This window comes from Oncorhynchus tshawytscha, linkage group LG14, assembly GCF_018296145.1.
Source record: "Oncorhynchus tshawytscha isolate Ot180627B linkage group LG14, Otsh_v2.0, whole genome shotgun sequence".
Taxonomy (NCBI): domain Eukaryota; kingdom Metazoa; phylum Chordata; class Actinopteri; order Salmoniformes; family Salmonidae; genus Oncorhynchus; species Oncorhynchus tshawytscha.
The window spans coordinates 7,263,102-7,280,822 of record NC_056442.1 but is presented as its reverse complement, the minus strand read 5'-3'; the positions used below and the strand labels follow the sequence as shown (position 1 = coordinate 7,280,822).

Genomic DNA, 17,721 nt, shown 5'->3' with positions numbered 1-17,721 from the left:
TTGGCTGACAGCCGTGGTATATCAGACCATATACCACAGGTATGGCAAAACGTTTATTTTTACTGCTGTAATTACATTGATAACCAGTTTATAATAGCAATAAGGCACCTCAGGGGTTTCTGGTATATGGCCAGTATACGACAGCTAATGGCTGTATCCAGGCACTCCGCGTTGCATCGCACATAAGAACAGCTCTTAGCCGTGGTTTATTGGCCATATACCACACCCTCTCGGGCCTTATTGCTTAAATGTATGTACACTATGCGGATTATTCATCAGTCGTCCTGACTGAAACTCACTTCAAATGTCCTTGAGTTGCACTGAATCGAAATACCCCTATAAAAGCATCCTATATGACCAAGTGGAAAAGGGTCACGGGGACATTTATGATTCATTTGTAGTTCTATGTGGAATTTACAATTAAGCCTTGATGAATACAGTATCCTGTGGGTTTCAAAGTGCTTCAGCCCTCAAGGAAAAATCCACCCAAAACCACTCTTTCCTATAATTAATAGTGTTAAATAACACTAACACATTTTTTCTTTATAATACAGTTGGTGGTAATGTAAAAATCATGGAAATTTGTTGCAGCTCAAGTTGACTACAAAACCCACAATACAATACTCTCTCTATGGGCTGGCCTGCAAACATAGCTACACACAATAATAACAAAATCAATATCAACACGTGAGTAGCTAGTTGGCTTTAAAATCGCCTAAACAAACTGGAGTCAATTTAGGAGTCTACAATCTCACCATGTTCAATCTGCAGATCGATGTGCCTCGCAGAGTGGAGTCTGACATTCACAACGGAACCATGCAAGGCACCCTGGACTGAAGAGGCAGACAAATAGGAGAAATTAGGTGGACCTCCTGTTCAATTACACATTTCTCAAGGTAGGAATATCGCAAAAATATGACCAATGGCTCATTTGAGAGAAGGCAACCTCCCAAGTTATTACATCGGCAATATTGAAATCTGACATGTATGATAGATGTTTTCACAATCTAAAAGTCATATTCCTATTAACTCGAGTGCAGTGAGAGCAGCTTTATCGCAGTGCTACATCTTACCGGCAGGATTTCTTCCTGCTTGAACAGCAATAGCTTAGGTATACATGAAAACATGAAATGACCCTGGGAATTGATAGGTCATTGCTCAGAGATGCACAAAAACAATATAACATTCAAAATGGGTAAATCGTTCATCTATAATTGATCAAAAAAGACACTAAATAGGGTCAGAATTGTGTTCCTTTGTTGCTGGGTAGCGTATGGGTTAAGAGCTTTAGGCCAGTAACCAAAAGATCGCCGGTTCGAGTCCCCAAGCTGAATAGGTGAACAATCTGTTGATGTGCCCTTGAGCAAGGAACTTAACCCTAATTGCTCCTGTAAGTTACTCTGGATAAGATTGTCTGATTAAATTACGTAAATGTAATGTAAATGTTAACTACCAACAACTAAAAATGTAAGACTAAATGTATCCCAGCTCAGTTGCAGGTGTTTGGAAAAAGCCTGACAACATAGTCCTGCAGATGAGTGCAAAATGAAAACCATTTTTCCTTGAGTGCAGTTTATGGCACTGCCCTCTAATGTACCCTGTACATTCTCAAGCATTTCGCTACATTCGCATTAACATCTGCTAACCATGTGTATGTGACAAATAAAATTTGATTTGATTTGTATTAGATTGTTATACAATTCAGCAGTGAGCATGTCCTTCAAGTGATATTTACGCAAACCCTGATTCTGGCAAACCTCCAAAGACAAATCCCTTGAAAAAAGGCACAAAATATGATTGCTCCAAGGGTATTTGCCCTTTTCAGAGTCCTTCTGGCTGCTGCCTGTGAGAATACAAAATAGGCCAAAGCCTTATTCCAAAGACTTGGGACATTATTTTGGACATCAGTCAGTCAAGACTGGAATTATGGTTCCAAGAAGAATTCATCTGAAAAAATGTCCTCTGCATGAAAGCTAACATCATTGGGATCTTTGTTTCAACATGGAAAGCAACTGCTTCCTGTTTCAGCCACCGTAGTAGAACATCCAATTTTCCATTGAAATGAACGTGTTATAATGTTCTCAATAACTGTACTGCAAAATTAATCAGCAATGTAATAGGTTTATGTATTATTTGAATCTATGGTATTTGTGGTCTCCAATATATACAGTCCAATCAGTCATTTCAAAGTTGTTTTTGGACATTTGCATATAGTTACCTCAAAGTATTTGTACTTTTAATTACTTTGACTTACTGAATCTGAATCAATTTGAATTACATCTCAATGCCATGCTCTAGAAGTCTATCCCAGTCCAAGTCAGACCCGAAGAGTGGAAGCCACAGACAGAATAACAACAACGTACACGTGCAGACAACGTACACGTGCACCCATGCCCAAGCACATGGAGCCCCCGAAACACACCTCTCCATGTGTGACCAAGCTTAGTGCCTCAGCATCTTACACTAACTAAACAAACTCCAAAAGCCCACAAGGATGGCCCTGAACAAATGAAGAAGTACTTACATTCAAGACTCTTTCGTAATCCTCCAACCGAGAACAGACAAGCATAGGATGACCAACCTGGGAAAACAGTGAAGCACGGCACGATATATATATATATAGAGAGAGAGAGAGAGAGAGAGAGAGAGAGAGAGAGAGAGCGAGAGAGAGAGAGAGAGATGGAGCCACGTATCCAACGGGCACTCAAAACACAACATGAGTAATCAAGCCTCCACAGTGAGTCTTTCCCTCTGTTGTTCTCCCCCTCCTCTCCTTGTCCTTCCCCCTTTCCCTTGACTCATACTTGTCGAGATGCTCAGGAGAGCGTGAAGCAGGCTGGAGAGACCAGTGCATTGAGTGCTTTATCATGTGGTTAGGACCTCTCATTCCCATTATGCGGAACGTTGAGCTGCCTGCTCCTCCACCCCATGGCAAATGTGGTGTCACGTACAGGAAGTGAACTAAACCAATTAGCAAGGCAATGGCCCTCAGAAGGCGACGGTACGAACATCACAATGGCTTCAGATTGTGCTCTGAACTTTACTGTGTTGTTCCAGACAGAAGTATATATTAACATTTTATCTACACATTCAGAAGACCCTCCAGGACCCTGAAGCGTCCTCAGAGCATAGTTTCACTTGGATTCAGTTTGGAGCCATGTCTCGCTCACTGTGTTCTTCAAGCGATTTCTCGCTATTTGCTTCTTTGGGGGGGCATGCTAATTTTAATTACATTCACTGCCTGTTCCAGAAGGCCAAGAACAAAACCAACACAATTAATGAGTGATTCATTTTGGTCTTTGTTCCTCCACAGTTAAGCCAGCTCAGTACTCCCCCAAGCCCAAAACGATTAGCTTTTTTTTTGTTTTACTCAAATCCGCCTCTGTAATTTTTATTTGCTAAGTATGAAGTAAATATCTCCTTCACAAGTTCACAAACTCACAAAGTTTAAGCTCTGAGCAAAGGGAATTTGTATGCAAGACATTGAGTGTAAACACTAATGTCTTCTTGGACTCTGAAATGCTGTCATAGTGATATTGTGTCTCTTCCAGGACAGCTACCCACACAGTTGGATTTCTCAGAATGATTTTTGACTGAATAGATTGCAGATGGCCTCCATCTCCCATGTGCCACTTCACTGCATATTGGGGTTAATTAGCTAGTGAGTGCAATGATCTGGAGAAGAGAAACCATCAGACGTGTGGATGGATTTAGAGAGTACTGGGTCCTATTCATGAAAACACATTTTACTTTTTGGACACATTCAGGTAGACTGTCCCTGTTTCCATCCATGTTTCTTATGTTTGGTTTCTAATTAACATGACCCTGCTTGGTGACCTTCATATGAGCAACATGATAATAGTCCACCCTGGGGATAACATATATAACAAGTATGTAGCTACAGGCATTAGTGAAAACTAGGTTATGACTGTATATTTCCATCATACTAATTAATTTATGGAACAATTATGGCGAAGGACACAGATTGAACCGAGAATACTTAACTATGGTATGTTATGTTGTTTTATATTATACTGCAAATTGCAACATTTGACAGGTGCCGCTTTTTGTAATGTATTATGTAGTGGAGCTGCATAAGTGTTGCTCTCCACTTTCTGGAGAATCAAGTTTTGAAATCAGTGAAATTAGAGAGTGATCGCTAAAGAGATGGAGAAAACACCTGTCTCCGGATTACATCTTCAAACTAAGGGCAACCGTGGTATGGCATTCCTGACAGGGAGGGAGACGCGTCCATCATGCATGATGATGTATACAGGTAAGATAGCCTAGCATTGTCCAGCTACATTTTCAAATATTACACATGTCTAATTTTGACAGAAACTGGTTTCATTTCAAGCAAAAGTGTACTGTTAGCTAGCTAATGGCTGGCTCCCTAGCTGACGTTATTATTTGTTTCCCCGAGCTGTTTGCTTTTCTAGTTAGAGCCTAATGTTAGCTAGCTAACATTGAACCTGGTTGGTTAGCTCCAAGCACTGTGGTATTGTTGGCACTTTGTTCAGTGTTGTTTAACTAGCTAGCGTTAGCTGGCTGGCTCGTTAGCTAACGTTACGTGTGTACAACACCCGTTGAATGTGGCCGGTGTCAGTAAACGACTGCAAAAAAAGCGTAATGAAATTGTTGCCAGTAGAGATGTTTAGGCTGTTTTCATGTTGTCCATAGGTAAACAAATCATCGGCCAAAGCATCAAGTGTGCACTCCGAGACCAACATGAGATGGGTGTGGATAAAGCTTAAGAGGGTGTGAACGATGATGAATGGGTGTAGACAAAGTAGAGCCCTTCACTAGATTCCAAAACATTCCAAATCAATTTTCTCAAAAGTGAGTTTACAGGTTGATAAACTTTCAAAGCAGAATTACTTTCCCATATTTTCTCAAATGCAGCATATGATATACCATTTTGTAGCTCTGAGTCTCTACTTGTATCCAATGTAAAAAACAACATTTCACATTTTGTACACAAGACCAAATCCAGGTAGTGACTCACATTTGAGGTTTAGGGAAAAGGGGATACCTAGCCCGTTGTACAACTGAATGCCTTCAACTGAAATGGGGATTCGATCCAGCAACCTTTCAGTTACTGGCCCAATGCTCTAACCACTAAACTACCTGCCATTTAAAAAGGCTTCTGAAGTTTGGAATTTCCCATTGGAAATTGCAGACTTGATTTTCTCTTACAAAAAATGTACCAGCCCCTACAAAAATGTCCATTATTTATAATCCACAATTTCTGTTTCTGAATGATTTTTTTTCCCTGCTGTAGCAAACTGGCTTAAATTAAGATCCTACATCTGTAGCCTATGGACGGACCACTACCGCATCCCACATTGTCCACTGTCGTACTATGGATAAACGTCATACCTGAGATAATGCCTCTACACATGTCACAACAACACGGACATATTTAATAATAGCAAGTAAGCCCAGTGGTCTTACATCAGTGTTTAGTGGTGATGATTCCAGAGGGAACATTTACTTAACCACTGTAGGCTAATCTGTAGTCCACTGGCTCATGGTTTCTAACCTTTGAAAGGTCATCGGTTGGCAAATCGCCTCAGACAGACAATGTCCTGGAACTAAGGTCATGCTGATGGGCAACCAGGACCTTTCCATGAGAGACTAATGCTAGATAGAATAAATAGAATGTGCAGTTGTTTCTCTGCTGAGAGAGGGAGGTAGAAAGAGAGTGGGGGGGATATAGTATCACGGCCCAGATGCAGACAGTTCAAATCACAGATGTTTATTGACCAAACAGGGAGCAGGCAAAAGACAGGACAAGGGCAGGCAGAGGTCCATAATCCAGGGTAGAGTCAGTAAGGTACAGAACGGCAGGCAGGCTCAGGGTCAGGGCAGGCAGAGGTCAGTAATCCAGGGTAGAGTCAGTAAGGTACAGAACGGCAGGCAGGCTCAGGGTCAGGGCAGGCAGAGGTCAGTAATCCAGGGTAGAGTCAGTAAGGTACAGAATGGCAGGCAGGCTCAGGGTCAGGGCAGGCAGAGGTCCGTAATCCAGGGTAGAGTCAGTAAGGTACAGAACGGCAGGCAGGCTCAGGGTCAGGGCAGGCAGAGGTCAGTAATCCAGGGTAGAGTCAATAAGGTACAGAACGGCAGGCAGGCTCAGGGTCAGGGCAGGCAGAGGTCAATAATCCAGGGTAGAGTCAGTAAGGTACAGAACGGCAGGCAGGCTCAGGGTCAGGGCAGGCAGAGGTCAGTAATCCAGGGTAGAGTCAGTAAGGTACAGAACGGCAGGCAGGCTCAGGGTCAGGGCAGGCAGAGGTCAGTAATCCAGGGTAGAGTCAGTAAGGTACAGAACGGCAGGCAGGCTCAGGGTCAGGGCAAGCAGAGGTCAGTAATCCAGGGCAGTGTCAGACAGCTGCAGAACGGCAGGCAGGCCCAGCGCATGCAGAGTGGTCAAAACTGGAAAAACTAGAAAAACAAGGTGCTAGAGCGAATCAGGAGTACGGGAAAAACCACGCTGGTAGGCTTGACGAGACAAGACGAACTGGCAACAGACAAACATAAAACACAGATATAAATGCACATGGGATAATGGGGAAAATGGGCGACACCTGGAGGGAGGTGGAGACAAGCACATGACGGGTGAAACAGATCAGGGTGTGACATACAGAGATAAATAAATGAGAGACAGAGGGAAGAGAGAGGGGGAAAAGAGAGCGGGACAATGAGAACTATTCCCTGATTATATTAGAGAATGTCTGTCATCCTCTCATACTCTGTCACGTTTAACAAACATGTGTCTTGTATTTTTTTCATTGATTTCATCCCATACTGCACAATGCATGTGTTCACATAGAGTACAGTTCATGCCGAGACATTGTTAATCTCCCCGGAGAAGCACAAAAAACATTCATTCTGTGTTTCATTGTTTCACCGGGATAGGGATTTGTTTTACAAAGTGTTTTCACAGGCCTCTATAGATTTTTGGAACACAACAGACCTCAGGTTTGGAAATGAGAGTATCAGGTTTAGTAATTTCCTGAATATGTCGGCACATACCAGCGGCTGTTTTACATGGCACATTTCTTATGATTGGACAGCACATTGAGTTGAGCCGGATCATTTGGTGAAATTGAGAATAAACAATGGTGTGAATCATTTGAAGAGGGACTGTCATTCTACTGCAAGATCTGAGCAAAGACCCACAATCTGATGTTTTCACATCATTTGGTGTTCCTGAAATAACTTTGAAACTCTTGTCATTCAAAGGTGACCACCCTAGTTCAATCACTGCTCATGGGTAGTCCACCGCTGATGAACTATTCTCATCTGGGTATTTCCCGAAGAGAACATAGACAGATTGTGTTCTCTGAACCCCACAAAGAGCATAAAGAGCCCTTCTGTATCGTCCCTATCAGATGCATGTATTTCTCCCCAAGGAGATCATGTCGAGGCATCTTCAAAGAAAAGGGGAAACTGCAGCATCCACTTTTGTTGATGCATATTTCATAACCTCTCATTTTGTATATAAATATATATTCTTATTTGGCCAAGTGGGCCTTTGAACAATGCAGTTTTAGCTCTTTAGGAGGCATTAAGAAGAAGCCTTGTGCTCTCAGACGAAGAGTAGCAATCACGCTTTGCGCTTTGAAGGAATGAATGGAATTGAAGGCTTTCAGAGCCACATGAAAACTTAAACACATCTCTGGCACATTTTTTGTTTAGTGACTAAAGCCAGCTCTCAGAGCAAGGTTTACAGAGGTTTTCATCACTTTGGATTTGTAGTTGTTTTTTGAATGTAATTAATGAATTAATGAATTGTTCCACTGTGTGTTACTTGCGATGTGTGTCATCAACTACAAAAGTGTATACGTTAACACAAATGTCCCACTCGGCACACACTGGTTGAATCAACATTGTTTCAACTTAATTTGTCCAGTATTGTGACGTGGAATCAATGTGGAAAATACATTGGATTTGAATAAAGTAATCAACCAGTATTATTTACTTATTTCAACCAGGGTTGCAAACATTGAAATTAGGGTAAAAGAGAAAGAGATACTTTGGGATTTTGGCAATGAGGCCCTTTATCTACTTCCCCAGAATCAGATGAACTTGTGAATAGCATTTTTATGGCTCTGTGGCCAGTATGAACAAAGTCAGAGGTAGTTTCGCGAGCCAATGGTAGCTAGCGTTAGCACAATGACTGGAAGTCTATGGTTATCTACTAGCATGCCAGGAAAAACAAAATGGTATCTACGAGTTCATCTAACTCTGGGGAAGAAGATCAAGGGCCTCATTGACAAAATCTCAAAGTATCCCATTGAAGGTAGACTCAGTGACGTAGATGCAGAAACTAAACAGCATAGTGGGTCACTTTCTGCACCAACTAAGAGCGTTGACGTGTGAGGCTCATCTTCTCTCGTCCTGTGGCTACCACAAATTATGACAACTGACTATTTCATTAACTTTTGGACAAATCATTATTTTTATTCTTTCATTTATTCCTGCCTTCAATTGTCTGTTGTGGTTGCCATAGCTGTTTTATCATCGAAACACAACTTACCCTATTTTTGTTTTCACAACTCCCTGGCAAGATGGCTACACTGCATATCAAGTGTCAGTCTGGGCAAGAATGTGTTTTCGTGAGTTCAGTTACAGAAATTGCTTATGGCAGACTGAGACTGCTATACCAAAACAACATTCCATAAATACACCATCAGATATATAGAGATTCAGCCAGCTGAGATTTATGGTAATCTTGCACACATAGAGAGAGATAGACACACACACACACACACACACACACACACACACACACACACACATCTAAGTCAATGATTTTTACAAACATGTCGAGAGAGTGCATAAGTAGATTAACATCAGCTGATTTTAGGTCAAATGGCCAAGTTGAAAGTGTTTTCAATCAATCAATGTTTGCCTAGTTTTTTCCACTAGATAGTCTTTGGATGGTCATTGGTCCCCGCTCACTCCGGACATCTTGGGATGGCATAGCGGTAGTTACATACATTCTGCAACCTAATATCAATCAACTTTATCAAACAGCATCCACATGGCTGCTGTTTATTGTCACCTCTACTGTTGCACTTGAATGAATCAAATTATACTTCTAAAACGTTCCCAGCAAAGAGTTAGATGTGTGTATTTTCCCTTCACATGGAGATGTAATTGTCAGCTGTTCATTGGAACATGTTGCACTCTCGCTTGAGGCACGAAGACCCAGGTCTGGTACGATACAGTGCACTTCACTCCTCTAAGAAAGTTAGCATCGAGGGCAGCTGGGACTCGTCATACTGTACTGTAGGCTGGAGCACTGGAGCAAGGCAAATGAACTAATCCAGAGATGATGCTCAAATCTGTTTGTGGAGAACGAAGCAGCTGTTAACCAAACTAATTACCACAGATAATGACTCTCAGTTTTCATGAAGAAACTCAACACGAACCCACACGCAAACGGTGGACTGGCTGGAGTCACAGTTTTTCAGTTTTTGATTTGTTAAAAAAGTTTGAAATATCCAATAAATGTCGTTCCACTTCATGATTGTGTCCCACTTTTTGTTGATTCTTCACAAAAAAATACAGTTTTATATCTTTATGTTTGAAGCCTGAAATGTGGCAAAAGGTCGCAAAGTTCAAGGGGGCCGAATACTTTCGCAAGGCACTGTACTTCAGTTGACAGCACTCAATGTGTTGGCAATGTTTCCCTATGCTGTTCATCTTAGTTTTGACTTTGGATCATTTAGAAAACAACACAACCAACAATATGGCTGACTATGAAGTAATACTACACTCAGTGCTTGACTCGGGATGAAATAAGAGCAGGAGCTGTCTTTTTCCAAGTCCATCAGACTGTGTTCACCGAAATTCACAAACTACATTATACTATAGAGGCCTCTGATTATTCACTCTTACGGGTTCATACAGCTCTTCCATGACTTCTCAATGACATTCAACCAAATTTTCATGACTATTATTATTATTAAAGCCTACATGAAAAAGAAAGAATTATTAACATTGGAAGGCTGCTGTGTCTGATCCCATAAAGGCCTACCATCTCCTGCCACTGTGGCCTTGATTTAGGCACTTAACCCCCAACAAAGTAGTACTGCACTGTTAGTCACATGTTGTCAACATGTGGTCAACCCTACATCTGGAGAGCTCCCAGGTGTGCTGCCCTGGCTTTTGATCTAACAGAAGGTCCTGTTGAGCAGCTGTTGTTTAAGCTACAATGTGGGGGGAAAAAATCCGGGCTTGAACAAAACCCTGCACACCCAGTAGCTGTCCCGGAGGAAGGTCGCCACCCGTGATATAACATATTGCAACATTAGGCCCACAAGCAAATTCTTTTGTCTTTATGAAGTACTTCCCTCATTCAATAAATCAGGGATCAATGGATGAGGTAGGCTACTTCATAGCAAGGTATCTAGACATGTATATAAGGCTCAAATATTGTTTCAGCAAGTTGTTTGTCAATTAGGCCATTCTTATAATATTTGTAACATTGGCGCAATTACATGGGAATCCCAGTTTCCCAACGTTGCAGACTTATTTAGGTTTTCTACAGTGCTGGTTGAAAGGCGACAACGACATTAGTAGTTAGTTAGCCATAGTTAACTAGTGATATATCTGCTTCAAGTTTTGTTTTGAATTGGCTATCTGTTTAGTCTGTTTGTCATTATTTTTTAACCTGCTGCTGAAATGCCGTGCTCCCTCGCCTCGGTCAACGGCCCACTCACACTGGCACACACCACAGGAGGTTGGTGGCTCCTTAATTGGGGAGGACGGGCTCGTGGTAATGATTGGAGAGGAATCAGTGAAATGGTATCAGGTACATGAAACACATGGTTTGATGCCATTCCATTCACTCTGTTCCAGACGTTATTATGAGCCGCCCTCCCCTCAGCAGCCTCCGCCGGCACAGTTAAAGCACCTATAGACACGCACTGAATGGTCATTCCGATGATGGCTGGAATTTAGATTTTTGTGTTAATCATTTTTGTGTTCATAATATTTGAAAGTGTGCCTTTATGAATTACATGAACAAAAATTCTAAAACTAATTTCTATGACTTTTCCATGACCTTACAAATCCTAATTTGACAACTTGGAACAGCCATACGTATTCCGGCTGGCGCGTTTTCAATCTGCCCTATCTCAAACAGACTACGCACAGATTCACAGACTAGGCGACAAATAAACTTGAGCAAAGCGGAATCATGAAATGAAATGCCCACTGTCTGTTGCTGTTTAACTTGGTGGGTTCACTTCCTGAAGAAGTTAACAGCATTGGTGGGTTAACTTACAACCTCATGCTAATTAGCCTACGTTAGCTCAACCGTCCCGCAGGGGACCCACCAATCCTGAAGAATTAATGCAGATCTCGCCTTCATTCCGCTTTGATCAAGCTTTTTTGCCTCAGTGTGTGAATCTGGGCTGGTGATTATAGAGAAGCCGGTATGCCAAAATTGCAGGTGCTGGTAAGGCGCTCCAGACAGCTCCGGCCCACATCAAGCACTGACTACACCTTAATCAAAGTTGACAGTAAAGTGCCGAGACAAATTCCTGTAATCCATCATTCCATGTCAAACTGTGCCACCAAGACCATCATCTTTGTATGTGTTGCGCTAGATGGGGGCTTATTCCCAGCCCATACATTTGGGAGTGAAATATGCCATCATTTCAAAGGCAGCTGTACAAAAACTGTTTAAATTGGTGTCCGTGTTTAATTGGTCTGTTTTACAATGCATTTGGAAAGTATTCAGACCCCTTGACTTTTTACACATTTTGTTACGTTACAGCCTTATTCTAAAATTGATTAAATTATTTTTTTCCCTCAATCAACACCCCATAATGACAAATTTATAAAAAAATGAAATACTGAAATATGACATTTACATAAGTATTCAGACCCTTTGGCAGCGATTACAGCCTCAAGTCTTCTTGGGTATGATGCTACAAGCTTGGCACACCTGTATTTGGGGAGTTTTGATTAGCACACTGTTTTACTATAAAACCAATATAAGGACATGAGACCAGAGTAGAAACTAACGTGGGCATTGTTAAATGCGTTTCACAGGACAAAACATTCCAAGCATTACCTCGATCCTGACTAGCCTCACAGTCCCTGCCGCTGAAAAACATCCAGACAACACGATGCTACCACCGCCATGCTTCACTGTAGGGATGGTGCCAGGTTTCCTCCAGACGTGACAGGTGCCTTTTGGCAAACTCCAAGCGGGATGTCACGTGCCTTTTACTGAGGAGTGGTTCCGTCTGGCCACTCTACCATAAAGGCCTTATTGGTGGAGTGCTGCAGAGATAGGTGTCCTTCTCCCATCTCCACAGAGGAACTCTGGAGCTCTTTCATTGTGACCATCTGGTTCTTGGTCACCTCTCTGACCAAGGCCCTTCTTCCCTGATTGCTCAGTTTGGCCGGGCGGCCATCTCTAGGAAGAGCCTTGGTGGTTCTAACCTTTTTCCATTTAAAAATGATGGAGGCCACTGTGTTATTGGGGACCTTCAATGTTGCAGAAATGTTTTGGTCCCCTTTCCCCGATCTTTGTCTCGACAAAATCCTGTCTTGGAGCTCTACGGACAATTTCTTTGACTTCATGGCTTGTTTTTTGCATTGTCAGACCTTATATAGGCAGGTGTGTGCCTTTCCAAATAATGTCCAATCAATTGAATTTACCACAAGTGGAGTCCAATCAAGTTGTAGAACATCTCAAGGATGATCAATGGAAACAGGCTGCACTAGAGCTCAATTTCAAGTCTCATAGCAAAGTATTTTTATACATTTTGTAACAACACTTTGTTATTGTGTGTAGATTGATGAGGATTTTGTTTATTTACCTATTTCCAATTGGAAGTTACAGTCTTGTCCCATCGCTGCAGCTCCCATATGGACTCAGGAGAGGCAAAGGTCAAGAGCCATGCATCCTCCGAAACACAACCCAGCCGAGCTGCACTGCTTCTTAACACAATGCCCGCTTAACCCGGAAGCCAGCCACACCAATGTGTCAGAGGAAACACCATACACCTGGCAACCGTGTCAGCGTGCATTGCACCCTGCCAGCCATAGGAGTCGCTAGAGCACAATGGGACAAGAACATCCCTGCCGGCCAAATCCTCCCCTAACCCGGACGACGCTGGGCCAATTGTGCGCCGCCCCATGGATCTCCCAGTGATGGCCAGCTGCGACCGACCCTGGACTTGAACCAGGATCTCTACTGGCACAGCGAGCACTGTGATGCAGTGCCATAGACCACTGTGCCACTCGGGAGTCCCTTGGATTTTGTTTTATTTAATCAATTTTAGAATAAGGTTGTAACAAAATGTGGAAAAATGTGGAAAAGGTCCGTATGTTTTCCAGAAGTTACTATGTCTGTCCCAAAATTGACAAAACAAACATACAGTATACTGGGTTAGTTTGTTGTATTGAGTAATCTTGGCCAGCATTGCTTAAGTCCACTTTGCTCTCCTGTCATTCATTGCCTTGAGATAAAACATTCAGTTTGAAATAATGAACACAAATTAAAGATAAGTAAACCCGTTTGTCAACTACGATCAGTCAACCAGAGTAGACAGTACGCTTAGCTCGCCCCTGAGAAAAATCCATCACAATTGTCTGAACCACTTTTCTCCCAATTCAATGTCAATGCAAATCATTACCAAAAGCTATTTTCAAACCAACCAAAATACAGAAAGAAATATTCCGCATTAAATTCATACAACTGGCCCATAGTGCATTAGTCGCTTCATGTATTTTACATAACCAATGCGCTATCCTTATAATAATTGTGCATTATTCAAACATAATGTCTGGGCAAAACCAAGTCCTGATCTTGCCTTGTACACCTGTAACATTAGTAAACAGATTTGTGGGTTGCAGCATATGATCTTGTATATTAATCCATATTTATTTTCCCTGGACAGGAGAGGATCATGAGCGAGAATGACCCCAACAACTGAAGTTCTATGGCGACGGACAAAACCTACTGTACATAAGCCTTAGCCCGCCTACGCTATAGACATAAGTAATTCATAAGAAATCTTTATTTCAGTATAGCTATGAGAGGGTAACTGAGAGAAGCAGTGAGGGGAAAGTATTTGGACATTTTTCCTGGGACACAAAGGGGGGAGCACCAGCTCTGAAACATTCATGTGGACAGGAAGGAACGTGGTGATGCCTCACTCACTTTTAAATGAAACAGATTTCCTGAAGGGGAACAATTAAGTCATGCATACACTGCACTGTGTACATCAATCATACACCAACTAGGATGCATACAGTATTCACACACAGTATTCACACACAGTATCCCCCCCCCCCTGAAATGAAGAAGTAGGATGAATCCTTGGGGAACTTCCAATGAAGCCAACCACTTAACGACTGTAAAGTTAATTGTCATGTTTAATGATGCTGGGTTTCCTTCCAGCTCTACGCACAGTAGCTATGAGAACCACATAGAGAGAGATCAATGAAGAAGAGGAGAGGGAGGAGTAGGGTCACTACTCTGGACCGTTCTGACCAAGAAATTGGTGGACAACTACAAATACCTCGGTGTCTGGTTGGACTGTAAACTCTCCTTCCAGACTCACATTAGGCATCTCCAATCCCAAATAAAATCTAGAATCGGCTTCCTCTTTCACAAAAAAAGCATCCTTCACTCATGCTGCCAAACATACCCTCGTAAAACTGACTATCCTACCGATCCTCGACTTCGGCGATGTCATTTACAAAATAGCCCCCCAACACTCTGCTCATCAAACTGGATGTAGTCTATCACAGTGCCATCCGTTTTGTCACCAAAGCCCCATATACTACCCACCACTGCGACCTGTATGCTCTCATTAGCTGGCTCTCGCTTCATACTCGTTGCCAAACCCATTGGCTCCAGGTCATCTATAAGCCTCTGCTAGGTAAAGCCCTGCGTTATCTCAGCTCACTGGTCACCATAGCAACACCCACCCGTAGCACACACTCCAGCAGGTATATTGCACTGGTCATCCCCAAAGCTAACACTTCCTTTGGCCGCCTTTCCTTCCAGTTCTCTGCTGCCAATGACTGGAACGAATTGCAAAAATCTCTGAAGCTGGAGTCTTATATCTCCCTCTCTAACTTTAACCATCAGCTGTCAGAGCAGCTTACCGATCACTGTACCTGTACACAGCCAATCTGTAAATAGCCCACCCAACTACCTCATCCCCATATTATTTCTTACCCTCTTGCTCTTTTGCACCCCAGTATCTCTACTTGCACATCATCATCTGCACATCTATCACTCCAGTGTTAATGCTAAATTGTAGTTATTTTGCCTTTATGGTCTATTTATTGCCTACCTTCCTACTTTTCTACATTTGCACACACTGTACATAGATTTTTCCATGTTTCTTTTCTATTGTGTTTCTTTTTCTTTTCTACAGTAAGTTTGTTTATGTGTAACTCTGTGTTGTTGTTTTTGTCGCACTGGTTTGCTTTCTCTTGGCCAGGTCGCAGTTGTAAATGAGAACTTGTTCTCAACTGGCCTACCTGGTTAAATAAAGGTGAAATTTAAAAAATTTAAAAATAAAAAGGGTGGGATGGAGAAGAAGGAATGATACGGGGAGGAAGAAAATATAAAGTCATTGCCTGACCCGTCCAAGATGGTGGACAAGAAAGGCAAGATACACACTTGTGTATAGCCGATAAGTCCTGACCTCATGTGCCTTTCCAGAGAATCCCCACAATCTATCTTGCCTTTATACCACAGTTCCACTCAACGACTGCTAAGTACGGAATCAATATTTCACAGAGACAGCTGAAGCTCAGACCTCTCCAAACAATGGAATAGAATAATAGATGCCCATCAGGCATTGACCTTGCATTATTCATTCATTCTCAACTTTTACCAAACTTCAGATAAGTGAATCTCAACATCCGTCTTTCCTATCCACAAAACCTCTGCGGCGATGTATGATGTTTCAGGCCATCTACGATCACTAGCCTACCCAGTAGACTGAGCGGGAGGGCATTGAAAAACATCACAACTTGGAAAAATATTTCTTGTGAATCTTATTTATTCATTCTAACAATAGATATGGAGTGGCGTACAACTACAGATTTGGCATCCATGCCAAAGATGCACAGTGGACCACGGGAAAATATTTGGAGGTATCTCAAAATACATTCCGCTCGTCTCTTCAAGTGGGATTAATTGAACGTTTTATTTATTAATTTATATACAATTTGGTATGGCTCTAAAAAATATGTGCAACCGTTAAAATCGTTTAAGTAGAGCAGATCTGTGTCTCTCCCTTCAATCAAACGTAGCTCAACAAGAACATCAGCATGGCATCCTCATTAAAACGAGAACGCGTTATCTTAATTAGAAATGGACTAGTTATATTCTCGTGCGGCAGTCAATCTGAGCGAGTGTTGAGCCTCGACATCAAAGTCATCAAGCAGAACAAGTGAGTCGTTCTGTAAATAGGAAGAGCGAGGGAAAGACAGAGAACATATCACCTTTTGGGACTATATTAAGTAGTGTAGAGCTAAAAGTCACGTTTGTTCAATCATTTCAACCCCGTTACCTGCACAACTGATGTCAAATGTGTCTGTGTTTTGAGAAAAACAGACATTAGTGACTATACTTACGGCTTGTCTGTATAGCGTACGTCAGCTGATCCTTAAACGGTTTGCCTGCTGCTATCTGCTGTGCAAAGTGAGTTCGCGCAGTAAATGGTGCATACCAGTCCCAGCAGTCTTTTTACAGACACGCTCACTGAGAGGGAGGTACAGTGAGAGAGAGGACAGAGGAATGTGGAGGAGAGCCAACGGTTCTGCTTTTCTATTACTGCTCATAGGACCGAGGCCAAATTCAGTTCGGCCACCTCTCTGCCCCTGCTCTCACATGCTCAGGAATGTTCAGTGAATGGTTTACACTGACATTGTGTGTGTGTGTGTGTGTGTGTGTGTGTGTGTGTGTGTGTGTGTGTGTGTGTGTGTGTGTGTGTGTGTGTGTGTGTGTGTGTGTGTATAGGCCCAAGATGACCCTGCCTGTACTCAGAGTCTTGTCTTCAGCAAATACACAGCCTACTTATAATCAGGACTTCTGCTTCAGCATAATTACAACCTGCTCTGAGAGCCTATAGTTATGTGGTTAAAGGCGGTCGTGCCCAGAACAGTCTCTACGCTCCTCGAAAAAAAGGTTACATCTAGAACCTAAAAAGGTCCTTCAGCTGTCCCCATAAGAGAAACCTTTTGGAAGCCTTTTTTCTAAAGAGTGTATAGTGTAATTTAGCTTTGCCCCATAGACACACACTGAGGCAAGATCCGGTTTGACTAACTGCAAGGTCAGCAGGAGGTACCACATTGTCCTCCAAAGCAGTCCTGTCATTTGTCATTTATCTTATGTTCCCTTTTAAATGACATGTTACTTGCCAGAGAGTTGTGGTTGAAACGTTTCTTACTCCTCCAAAAACAACCATCTCTCAACATACGGCGAGTTCAATGAAGAAAGGGAGGGAATGTGTTGATGGTCTTAAATCCATGCAGACATAACAGAGATGTATTTTACAACCATTTTGCACCTGCAATACAAACAATGACAGTTGATTTCAGAAGTCCATGTTGAGTGACATCATTTCCAGGCCAAGATGGTGACAAGGGATCCAGAGCATCACTTCAGACGCTTCTGCTGTCCCACTGTTACTTACTTTCCACTGAACCGGTCATATATAAACAAAG

The 17,721-nt window shown here is 42.3% G+C and overlaps 1 protein-coding gene across 1 annotated transcript in view; it reads right to left on the bottom strand.

The window, feature by feature from the left end:
* Positions 1 to 16,715, bottom strand: part of LOC112266469 (E3 ubiquitin-protein ligase Midline-1) — a 65,841-nt gene extending 49,126 nt beyond the window's left edge. The window contains exon 1 of the mRNA XM_024443956.2: positions 16,630 to 16,715. The gene's annotated coding sequence lies outside the window, so the exon portion shown is untranslated. The remainder of the gene's footprint in view (positions 1 to 16,629) is intronic.
* Positions 16,716 to 17,721: the final 1,006 nt, after the last annotated feature.